Source organism: Notothenia rossii (assembly GCF_949606895.1).
Source record: "Notothenia rossii genome assembly, chromosome: 7".
NCBI lineage: Eukaryota > Metazoa > Chordata > Actinopteri > Perciformes > Nototheniidae > Notothenia > Notothenia rossii.
This window is the reverse complement of record NC_136905.1, coordinates 36,687,881-36,699,841: the sequence shown is the minus strand read 5'-3', so window position 1 is coordinate 36,699,841 and position 11,961 is coordinate 36,687,881. Positions and strand designations below refer to the sequence as shown.

At 38.7% G+C, this 11,961-nt stretch overlaps 1 long non-coding RNA gene across 1 annotated transcript; it reads right to left on the bottom strand.

Annotated features, from left to right (window-relative positions):
- Positions 1–2,717: 2,717 nt before the first annotated feature.
- On the bottom strand, positions 2,718–4,989 carry LOC307013649. The gene is made up of 3 exons (XR_013801011.1): positions 4,263–4,989; positions 3,468–3,547; positions 2,718–2,906 (listed from the first exon to the last, which is right to left on the bottom strand). It is a non-coding gene; the product is annotated as an uncharacterized lncRNA (long non-coding RNA).
- Between the last annotated feature and the right edge of the window lie 6,972 nt (positions 4,990–11,961).

The following is an 11,961-nucleotide window of genomic DNA, read 5'->3' as shown; positions in this document are numbered from 1 at the left end:
GCTGGCTGGAGCTGCTGGCCTGGGCTGGGAGAGCTTTTCTTTTCAAAATAACACACTGTTATTTACTCACCAATAATACACAATTATCCTTGTTTTTATTTATTTGTTTAATTCCATAATCTCCGGCTTTTATGACGTCCATCAGGAACTGAATTTCAAAAATAAAAATAACCGGAAACAGACGTAGGCATTTCGAGCTATTACCCAAGATCCTCAGCTATGGTTTAAGCTCGCTGATTGGAAAAACTGGAAGAAATGCCGCCGAAACTGAAGAATTGACGTGGATCATAAATATATCAACAATTAAACAACATCAGGGCTCAACTCTAACTTTTAAAAGTGGTTGCCAGGCTGGCAACCAGGCATCAGCTTTTGGTTGCCAAAACTGAAAATACGGTTGCCATTTTTAGATACCTTATATTTTAAATAATTAAGATACTATACAGTTATACATCAACTTAATAATGAACAGGTGACACAAAAGAATGTTCAAATGCTTTACAATAAGTCATTAACACACTTATTTTAAACTTAAGTGGTAGTACACTTGTCCACCCTCAATTCCTGGTATACAAAATACCAGTAGTGCAGCTGCTGTCATGTTCTTAATAGATCCCTCACAAATGAATTGAGCAAGTCACCAGTTTCTTGGTCATCCGTTGTCTCCCTCCCTTTCAAATGTGGGTTTTATTGATCTTTGTGCTGATCCCCACCATAGCTTCACTGGCCCTTCAGCATTGAAGTCTTGGATTGGCCAGACTAATACATTTCAAATGTTAAATAAATGAAAACCATTCACAGTTAAAAATTAGATATTAATTATTAATGCTGTAAATTACCTTTAATATGTCTAACTATATTTAAAATGTGTTACCTTTTTATAGAAGTGATTATAATTTTATGCCAATATTTTCCTATGGTAAAGTATCGTTTTGCACTTTTATTTTGGTAGTAATAAGATCGGGACTCTTATTTTGAAGGAACTTTTACCGGAAGTGAATGGACAACATTCCTTTTAGCTTTTTGTTCGGGTTTACCTTACGCTTTATCAGTTGAATCCATAGACTGTATCTATATAAATGGACGTAGGGTCCGTGACGTCACCCATAGGATTCTGCAGAGTTGCCGAGAAGCCCTTAGTAGGCGAAGTCGGCCACTAACGGCTCGACAGTGACGTCAGAGTTCAACTCCCGCCTTCTCCAGCCTGCTCCAAATAAGGGCAAAGAGGCGGAGCCGAGTCGGGACCTGCGAGAAGCCCCTCACTGCAGTGCGCAGTACCACACGCCCCTCCTTCTCAACCTCAAGATCGCCCCTCCTTCTCAACCTTTGAGACACGTGACGGGACGGCCCCTCCTTCTCAACCTTTGAGGCACGTGACGAGCTTCACTGATGTAATATATATATATATATTAATAATATAAGATATAATATGTGACTTTTGTGACTGGGTAAGTACACAACACGGGAGTCGGGACGTCACGTGCCTCAAAGGTTGAGAAGGAGGGGCGTCCTGTCACGTGTCTCAAAGGTTGAGAAGGAGGGGCGTCCCGTCACGTGCTCAAAGGTTGAGAAGGAGGGGCGATCTTGAGGTTGAGAAGGAGGGGCCTGTGGTACTGCGCACTGCAGTGAGGGGTACTACGGACCTGCTGCCTCCAAGCTGAAAGTTCCAGAGCTAGCTGAAGCTACCAAGCTAAGCTAACATGCTCCCCATCTTCACACTGCTGTGGCATTTTACGTTTCTAAGATAAGCGGACATGAAACTATTCAGCAAAACTATAAATATAACTATAAAGTTATTGAGTTTTTAGCATAATACTTCAGAATCTTAAAATCCCTTAACGTTTGTATGCAATTGTGCTAAATTCAACACCGGAATCAAGCAAATATTAATATGTTTGCATGACATTAGTTATTTATATTTTGATATCACTTAATTATACGTTTAATACATTTAAGTCAAGCTAAGGTACATGTGATGGTAGCTAGTTAGTGCTCTTACCTGTGAGGCCTCCTCCAAACAGGATAATAACCAGACTGTATCATTAAAACTAAGTACCAGTTCTAGATCCTTGACTTGAGACAAACAATTCAAAAGACAACATGTATTTAAAGACCAATCGTTATTTGAATGTGCTTCTTAACCTGATATATTAGTTATACAGTAATAGTATTGACAATCTAAAAAAACTGAGCAACTCAACAGTCAACTTTATGTTTCTTATTGTCTGAAGCATTTGTTATTCTCATTTTCCCCCTCTCATATTCAGTGTGGACGGATTGAGACAGCGTGGTTTCCAGAAAGCTGCAGAGACTTCAGGGAGAAACCTCCGTCTGATGGACGTCCTGTCTGTTGGTTTGGAGAGGACTGAGGGTCTTTCCTCTGTGAGGAGGTCCAGGCCTGATGGAGGAGCCCATGCTGGGCAAAGCTGATACCAACTGCACAGGCCTAGTCTGTCACGTTATTTGACTAAATGTGTTTCCTTTAATAGTTTTACACCTTTTGTCCATATGTGTTTTTTATTTAAAACATGTTTGATTACATTTTGGTTCACATTTCAATAAATTGTATTTTTTATTTGCACTCCTTTTATCCATTATTCTTACTGAAAATGTTAGATTACATCTGACTGAAGATTGGCCCCATTTATTTGTGACGTTGCAAACTCTGCGGTACAAGGCACAAGTGATGTGAAGCTCATAAAGCGAGGCAAATAGAAATAATCAGCTGATGGAGTGTAGATGTGGAAATAGGTGCATTCGATCAGCTGACTGTTTCTACAATAAAAGTAGTTTCTTAGTGTACTGGTCTTAAAATCTCAGAGCATCAGCTTTTAATGTTCCTCTTGGATGTTCTTCTTGACCCTCGGAGAAGGAGAAAATGTTGTGTCTTTCAGGCATGTCCTTTCCTAACAAAAATGACAGGAAACATAAAACATATTATTGCAGAACAAGTGTGTTATTTATGAAAGCGGTATGTTTGTGTGTTTAGGGGCTGTAGGTATAATTATTTTGTAATTGTAATGTTTTTTTTTTATTTCAACAGTGAGCTACAAAAACAATCAGATTATGAATGAAAAATATGAAGTTCATCAACATTGAAATATACGTTATTATCAAAATAATATTTAACTGTTATCAAAACGTAGTGCAACTGGAGAAGCTTGCTCTGTTGTCTCACTGAAAGAATAACTTTTACCACGTTTTTTACAGACAATATTGAGAGATAAATAGTAGCAGTTCTCACTATGTGTTAAATATCTTTGCCTTTAATACATTAAATTAGAAAGCTGACAAAATTATATAGCTTGTTAACATCTAAATGTAACTTTTTGCACAGAAAAAAACCTCAACTTCACTGGTGTGTAGGTGATCTAGTATTTAGTATTGTTTAATGGAATGTATATCAGTGTATTAAAGTCAATACTTTCTTGATCTTTTGTACAGTATGAAAAAAATAGTATTTGTACCTGTGCTGAAGTTCACTGCTGTGAGGAGTCCAGTTCTGTCTCTCACTCTCTGGTCCAGCCTGTTTGCATCACCTGGACACCTTAAACAAACATATATATATGTAAAGTACCATGTGTACAAACAATATAACGGATTCTCTTCTGTTGAACATGTTGGATTGTGTATTGTCCGAGTCAGGGTCCTTTTTATTTTACTGTAACTTTGGAAGTTGTGTTAACAATGCTTGCTGTTTATTTGATACCCATTTGGTTATGCAATTCATAAAAACAACAAGGTTTAGTTTTGTTCTTCAGATGACTGTGATGTTAACGTGTAAGCTCAATAATTAACTCCGGCTCAACCAACCATATTTTAATATTTAAGTAATCATCTTGAAATATGACATTAATAATTGTAATATACACACATCTTGTTGTGAGGTTGATTTCACATACACTACTTCGACATTAGCTTGTCTACATACTTGAGCATAGCCAATGTTAATTAACCTTAGCATGCATACAGTTCCTACCTACATAATAATCATCTCTCTAAGTTACAAGGATGACCTTATTTTACCAACCTCAAACAGAAGCTGTTTGTTCAACAGTATTATCCCACTGAACGCTTAACACTTGTCTATTTCATTTTAACCTTTATAAATATAATCTATGATTTTAACTTGGAGGCTACTATTAGCATCGTTAGCACCGACGTAGCTACCACTGGCTTACACGCTATACCCAAGCCGTAACATTAATTACGTAATTGATTAAAATCATTAAAACATAAATAAGTACTCAAATTTCACTTACCGCAAAACCGCATTCATGCACCGTCTGTTTCAACTGCAGAGCGAGTCACAATAGTCCGATATAAAAGCATGAAGAACAAACAAACACGGCCGGGGGCAAGTTGTGTTCCCTGGATGAGCTGAACAGGCAGAGTGCCTGTAGCTTCACGGAGCAGCTAGCAGAGAGACAAGAAGCTAACAGCAGAAGTCGCTTCACAGAGCCGTCACTCAATGTGACCACGCCCTAATTTATGCAAAAACTTTAAGACCTAATATAAATAAAAGGGTCGTGTTAGAAAACAATTCACTCACAGATCCATAATCATGAAGGTGGAATCTAACTATATTCATAATAATATTTATTGCATCCATGGGTAGAAACATGTTTTTTTTCTGCTGTAAAGTTGGGCATTTTAACATGGGGGCCTATGGAAATTGCTCCTTTCTGCAGTCAGTCCCTATCGGCCAATATATGAACTGCAGTGTGTGCCACTTCCGTATTGGCGTCCCGGCTCTTCCACAGAGTTTGCTGCTTGGTTGAATCACTGAATATTCGTTTGAGAAGTTGAGGTGTTGGTTGAACTTTTTACCGCACAGTCAAACAACTTAATTTTCTTCGCCATTTTTTGTAAAACAAACACACAGCGCACCACACACGCGAGTAAACGTGCATCGCTTTCTGGCTCCGTAATCACACCAATGCACGTGCAATTTAAGTAGCCTATCAGGTTCCGAATGGTCATAACAATAATTAAATATCACTCTTAAGGCGAGACACCCCAGGTGAATACGGTAATTTTTTTAACTTAAAGGTATCAGCTAGAAATTTCTCCAGTTAATTACTTACAATAAGGCAATTGTCTTTTGTATTACAAGTGTTCTGAAATAGCATGTTTAAATATGCAAATTAGCCATTATGTCATCAAATATGTGCATATTTTAACACATTTCAGGAATCGAAATCTGAACTTTGGATAAAGCCAGGTTCAAAATTCTTGTTTCATTTTGTAGTCATATTAGTATCTAAGGCTTTTACAGAAGGGATTTTGGATATCTCTTTTTATCACTCCATAAATCAGAAAATACTGTCAACAGCCCTAAAATATCAATTTTTGCCATGTTTTTAGATATACAATGTTGTATAATTAAGGCTATGAATGATATATGAACAAACCCTTCTGTAAAAGCCTTCATAATATTGATAATAATATAACTGGAAGGTTTGGTGTGTCTACGTGCTACTGAAGTTGAAATTTCGAACTCAGAGTAGGAAAAAAACTCATTTGGAGAAAACGACCTTTAAAGATTGCAGCGAGGCGCTAGCTAAGCCCTCCTGTTCTCTGGATGACAGCTTGCGCCTCGACGCACTCCGTGAAGGTATTTCATGTTCGGGGTCATTTGTTTTTTGTATAATCTTGCTTCGTGCAAGGGATAATTGTTGTCGTCTTCTCTGTAAACTTTTTTTTCGCCGTTCTTTTGCCATTTTGAGATTTCAATTTCTAGCGGAAAGCTAACCAGGAAGTGTTTTAGCACACCACGTGACGCATCTGAACGAATCACGTTGTCTGAAATTGACACCAGCCAATGAGATTTTGTTTCTTGGTTTAAGACCCCTTTGTGCTTTCCCGATTGATCGCTGATACAAAGGAAATGACCATATTTGGATCCGATGAGATTGTGCAGGAAAGACAGAGCTTTCCAACGATATCTCTGTTGACATGGTGCACACAGCGGTCGCGGTACTTTATGTTACGTTAGAAAGCTAACTTTTGGTGAATTTAGGAGAAATCTACTGACGCAAATAGACAAACTATTGTCAAATAAACACTTAAATGTGTATTTTGTACGTTTTCCTTCCAAAAGCCTGAAAGAAAACATGTTATAGAATCAAAATAGCACAAAATCTCAAAATTGACCAGTGCTTGAAAAACGATGTTTTTGCCTGCCGTGTCTCGCCTTAATACAACAAATAATTAACATTTATCTATTTTGGGGTGCACATTTAGCTGTTTGCTGTCCTTATTTTTTTATGTTATGGTTGCCACTGATGGCAACCAAAGGCCAAGAAGTGGTTGATATTTTTTCTGAATGGTTGCCAATGGCAACTTGGCAACCGTTACTGTCGAGCCCTGAACATCTTCAATTTCTCTTCACACAATACGTCTCCTTGCAGTATCAACACTAATTCGGCTGACTTTTACATTTGATCTAATTCATAGATAGGTTATATTTACACAATAACAGTGCACAGCTGATATAAAAGGACTTGTAGATATTACTGATTTTCTTTGAATATAAGAATGTAAATACTGAGTCTTAAATAGTATAGCAATATTCTGTAAAATTATGTGAAAGCATGAATAAAACTACACATCTTCAGATGTTGTACACATGCCACATCCGGCCCGCCAGACATTCTCATCCGGCCCGCACGACGGGGGTGACTGTGACGTTGGCGGAGTGGTTACTGCGTTCGCCTCCCACCAATATTTTTTTTTTTACAAAGTCTCGTGAGTAAGGTGCAGTACCGGAGTCCAACAGAGAGGCAGCAGCTGCGGGTCAGTAGACTGCGTATTGCGTAACTTTCCCTGTAGTGATGGGAATTCCGGCTCTTCTTGGTGAGCCGGATCATTTGGCTCGGGCTCACCAAGAAGAGCCGGCTCTTTCGGCTCCCAAACGGCTCTTCAGTGTACCACATATTATACCTTTTATAATGAAATCAAATGTAGCCCTGTTTTGACTAATGAATGATGTATAGGCCTATGTGTACACATATATCACTTAAATTAATCAATCCATCCTTTGTACTGAAGTATTCAAAAGTAAAAATTACATGTTTAATATAAATGATTTGCTGTGGCCAAATGTTTTCATTGCTTTTACAGACCCTTGTAACTCTCTGATACCACCCCATGAATGCACTGACTTGCTTGTAGAACCACGCTACACAAAACAGATAGCAACACCTATAAAAACTATTTTAAAAAAGGGGCTACTGTATCGACATTTTACAATTATATTTAAAGAAAAGGCCGATTCTGTGAGCTGCAGCTGACCACGCCCCCTGCAGGAGAGTGGAGCGTGCTCTGAGATCAGCTGCAGGGCTCTCAGAAGAGGGGCAGAAAAAGAGATCTCCCTCCTCCGTGTTTTATTCTTATAGAAGTAAGAAGAGAAGTAACGGGGCAGAAACCATCCTTTTTACGCATGCGGTCCAGACATAGATGGCGACACATATTCAGTTGATATTTACTTTGGCATTAGGGCAGGGATATCTAGATACTTTCCAAGGTTTGACATAATGAATTGTGCTACTTTTAAAGCAAGCAACGATGTTTTCAAATATGTAATCAAAAAGCTCCTCAAAAACACTATCGAAGCAGTTCCTGTCGTTACTACGTTAGTTCAAACAGTAACAACGGACTATTTTTATTTAGCGGATGCATGTCAAATTAAATAAATACATACAACTATTTTTTAAATCAATAAAATCCTTTTCTAAATAAAGAAGCATTTCAATTAATATTGGGAGTCATGTCGTTACTTTGTTGAGAATGTGGCCATGTAATAAGCGGGATAATGTGCACATTGCATAATGTGCCTTCATGCAGATCTAGATCCCTCCGCAAAAAAAAAGAAGAAGAACCGGCTCGTTCGCGGGCGCGAACCGGCCCCCGTCGTTCACTTAAAAGAGCCGGCTCGTTCGCGACCGAAACATCACTATTTCTCTGCCTTGAAGAATAATTGATCCTTCGTTGTGAAGAGTCTGGTTAATGCGCTCCGCACCACTGGTAGCGCCGCTGCGACAGAGTCCAACCGAGAGGCAGGAGCTGCGGGACAGTAGCGGAATACATGTAACAGTGTTACGTAATAACTGTATTCAGCTGGCGTTACATTTGAAAAACGAGTAATCAGATTACAGTTCTTTCGTAAACCTGAAGTGAATACATTTTGGAATACTTATTGGTGGAAAAGTTTCCTCACAAAATGTAATATTCATTACCTGCTGAACTGTGTGCACTAGGGGTTTCACAACTACCAATATTTACTAGTCGACAAATTTTTCAAAATAGTAGTCGACTAGTCGTTACGTCATAATAAAGACACACAAAGAGAGGTGTACAACTGTATTTTATATTGGAACTCATACAGTAACATTAAACACTGCATTTTAATTTGTGTTGCATGGCTGAGTAAATAACAAACAGTAACTGGACTCACCAAAATCAACAGCAAAAAACTCTTGTTTACATAAATGCCACGTAAATCCAGTGCGCAACACTTTATTCGCTGTCCTCCACGATAATGTCCACCTTTCCATATTTTTGGTTTGGTTTGAACACCAACGCATCGAAATGTGAGGGAAGGAGGCTTGACCGCTTTCGGGTGACAGTGTTGCCTGCCAGGGAAAAAACCCTCTCACTCGGGGTGCTTGTGGCTGGAATAGCCACGTAGCTCCTCGAAAGCGGGGGAAGCGGTGCACGTTTTCTGCCCACCACTCCAGTGGATTATCCATTGTGGGGATATGAGGTGTCCGCTGGCAGTAATCCCGTAGCTCATCATCCGCATCACTGTTGACCCGTGTTTTCTTGCTGTTCGTTTGCCTCTGTTCAGTGCTGACACCGGTCCGTTGCTCACTGGTGCTAGCATTACTGCTAGTGCTAGCTGTCGGCAGCGGGTGTCTCATCTTCAGATGGTTGCGCATAGCAGATGCATTTCAGTACAGCTGTAAACAAGCGACACTTCACTGTGGAGTTGGTTACATCTTCGTTGAAGTACTGCCATACATAAGAATGTCGGACGTGTTTTGGAGCATTTTGCAGCACCTCGTTTACCTCAATTTCTTTCACGACTAGACGACTAGGGCCTACAGCGCCGACTAGTGGTAAAGGTAGTCGACTAGTCGATTAGTTGGTGAAACCCCTAGTGTGCACACTGCACAGCAGCATTTGAGCGAGAGAGAGAGATGCAGCGTGTCTGTGAGGCCCGCCCCCGCACGCAGATGAGAGAGAGAGATCTCTTTTAAAATATATTGAAAGTTAGAAACGGAAATGGTTGGATAAAATGTGTAAGATAAAGTTTATGTAGCATTTATTTATTGTCGAAATGATGACATTTCATAACGGGATCAAATCAAAGTGAAAGGCCTGCTGCAGCTGAATGCATGGGGCAAGTGACTGGAAACAGTTTTAAAAGTTATTATTACATTGTTTCAAATAACAAATAATAATAATTCATTCTATTTAGGGGCGCCTTTCAAAGCACCCAAGGACACCTTACAATTCATAAAATATTCCAAGGAAAGGTTTTAATACAGTACAAAGAATGCAGTCCGGGTGATGTTTTTTATGTGGGGTGCAGATGAGAGGGAGCTGTCCAGAATGACACCAAGATGTTGTGTTTGAGTTCTTGATAATCCATTAAAACAGTAAAATAAGTGTCTCCTGTGCACCAAAACATACCAATCTGTTATGGAAAGAGTAAGTATTCCAAAAGTATTCTAAAAGTAATCTGAATACGTTACATTTTTAAGACACGTAACTGTATTCTGATTACTTTCAGAGCATGTATTCAGTAACTGATTACATTTACAAAGTAACCCTCCCAACCCTGCCTAGAAGTGATCCTTCGTTAGCGTGAAGAGTCTGCTAAACTGCGGTCCGCAGTACCTGAGCACCCCCCCCCCCCCCCCCAACTTCAAAATTCTGGGCTATATAAAATCGCTGGCCCACGATAGTATCCATTTGATACATTTTGGCCCTTGGACAAATGTAGTTGGTGATCCCTGGCCTAGTGGTTAAAGCACGTTATTGAATTATTGTTTTTATGTGTTATATTCGATTAAAAATATATTAAGAGTACATACTTTCATAGGGGGAAAGTAGAAGGTCAATAATAGAAATATAGAATATAAAAAATCAAGAAGATACTATAAGTGATCTCTACAATAAAACAGTTTAGTGCAGGATGTACAAAGATATTAATAGGAGGAGGTGCAAAACAGAAAAACGAATTAACCTTTATTCAAACATTAAATAATACTTTAGATTAAGGTCTTCTTTTAAATAAGAAAAAAGCTTTGGGGGTATCTATCTACAGATAAATATTAAGCCTGACAAAGTACTTAACGTCTAATATATTGCTTTCCTGCAATGTTAACTACGTTGAAGCACTTATTTTAACTGATATTATACATTATACTCTTATGTATGTAGATAGTATAATAAATGTGCAGAATATGACAGTTTAATGGTGGTGGTACACACACATATTGATAGATGTCTTGTAATGCGCTGTTGAGGAACCTGTGACCCAAGATTTTCATTCATTGCATACACTGTAGCTGTGTATATGATATGTCAATAAACCTTTGGAAATCTTGAAATCTTGAAAGGGATGTGCAAAATAGCTATAATATACAGTTTTTAATTAACTATTAGTAGAGAATAACGAGTAATTAATATACTTTATTACTCATTTCCATTCAGGTCAATTGCAGATAAATGTTTAGTCTTCTCAAGCACCAACTATCAAATATCTCTCCTGATTGTTGGCACTTGACAATCACCTTCCCTGAATTTTACTCAGGTGTAACTAAAGTCTGATTTAAGGGTTGTTTATATTTCACATCATTAATCAGAATCTGTAAAGTAACTCAAAGTGTAGTGGAGTAAAAATACCAGGCTAACCTCTGAATTGTAGTGGAGTAGAATTACAAAGTAACAATGAGCTGTCAAGTGGGTATATGCTGCGCATTATGGACACAAGCGATTTTCACCCATTTATTAATTATATGTTTTACATTTGATAACACCAATGTCATGGCAACTTCTAATTGTGGGAAAAACGAAAACGTTCAGTAGAGACGTCCCATAGAACATTTTGCGAAACACAATAGCCAGCATGTGTAGTTCTGGGGAGGCGTTCAATTGCAGTTTTGGATATTCTGGCGTGGTTTTGTTCCATTTCAAACAACTGTTTGACACTCGGCGTAACCTTGGCGAACTGCCACGCCAACATCCAATCCAAGAGCTTGAAGATTAATCACGGGGACTGTAGTCCTAAACGATAGCTGGGGATTATGGGTAGTGTAGTCTTCGGCCATCCTAAACTCCTAGAGGCCTACGTCTGTTTCCGGTTATTTTTATTTTGAAATTCAGTTCCTGACAGACGCTAAAAAAGCCGGAGATTATGGAATCAAACAAATAAATAAAAACAAGGATAATTGTGTGTTATTGGTGAGTAAATAACAGTGTGTTATTTTGAAAAGAATAACAAATTAGAAGGAAAAAAAGGATTTTAAAATTACAGATTTCAGTATCCTGAGGCTCTCAGCCCCATTCATTTTCCAGAACATGCTTTTATGAACCACACAGCTTCCGGTCTTCCTATAACATGTAATGCCGTGAGACTACCAATAGAAATATATTGCTTTTAAAATCGTGCTGTGCAACACAAAAAAAAGGGGAAAATCGTGTTGGTGAACACTAATCAATAGATTAAAAATGGTGTTGGTGAACACGAAATGCCATGAGACTGGGTTGGTATACCAGGAAGCTGTGGCTCAGTGGGATAGTGCGATAGTGTGCTTATCTTCGGATTGGGAGAGGAAGTTTGTGTCCCACTGCAGTCAGCATGTTGTGGTGTCCCTGGGCAAGACACTTCACCACATGTTGCTCCTGTTGGGATTGCCACAGTACTATATAAGTCGCTTTGGATAGAAG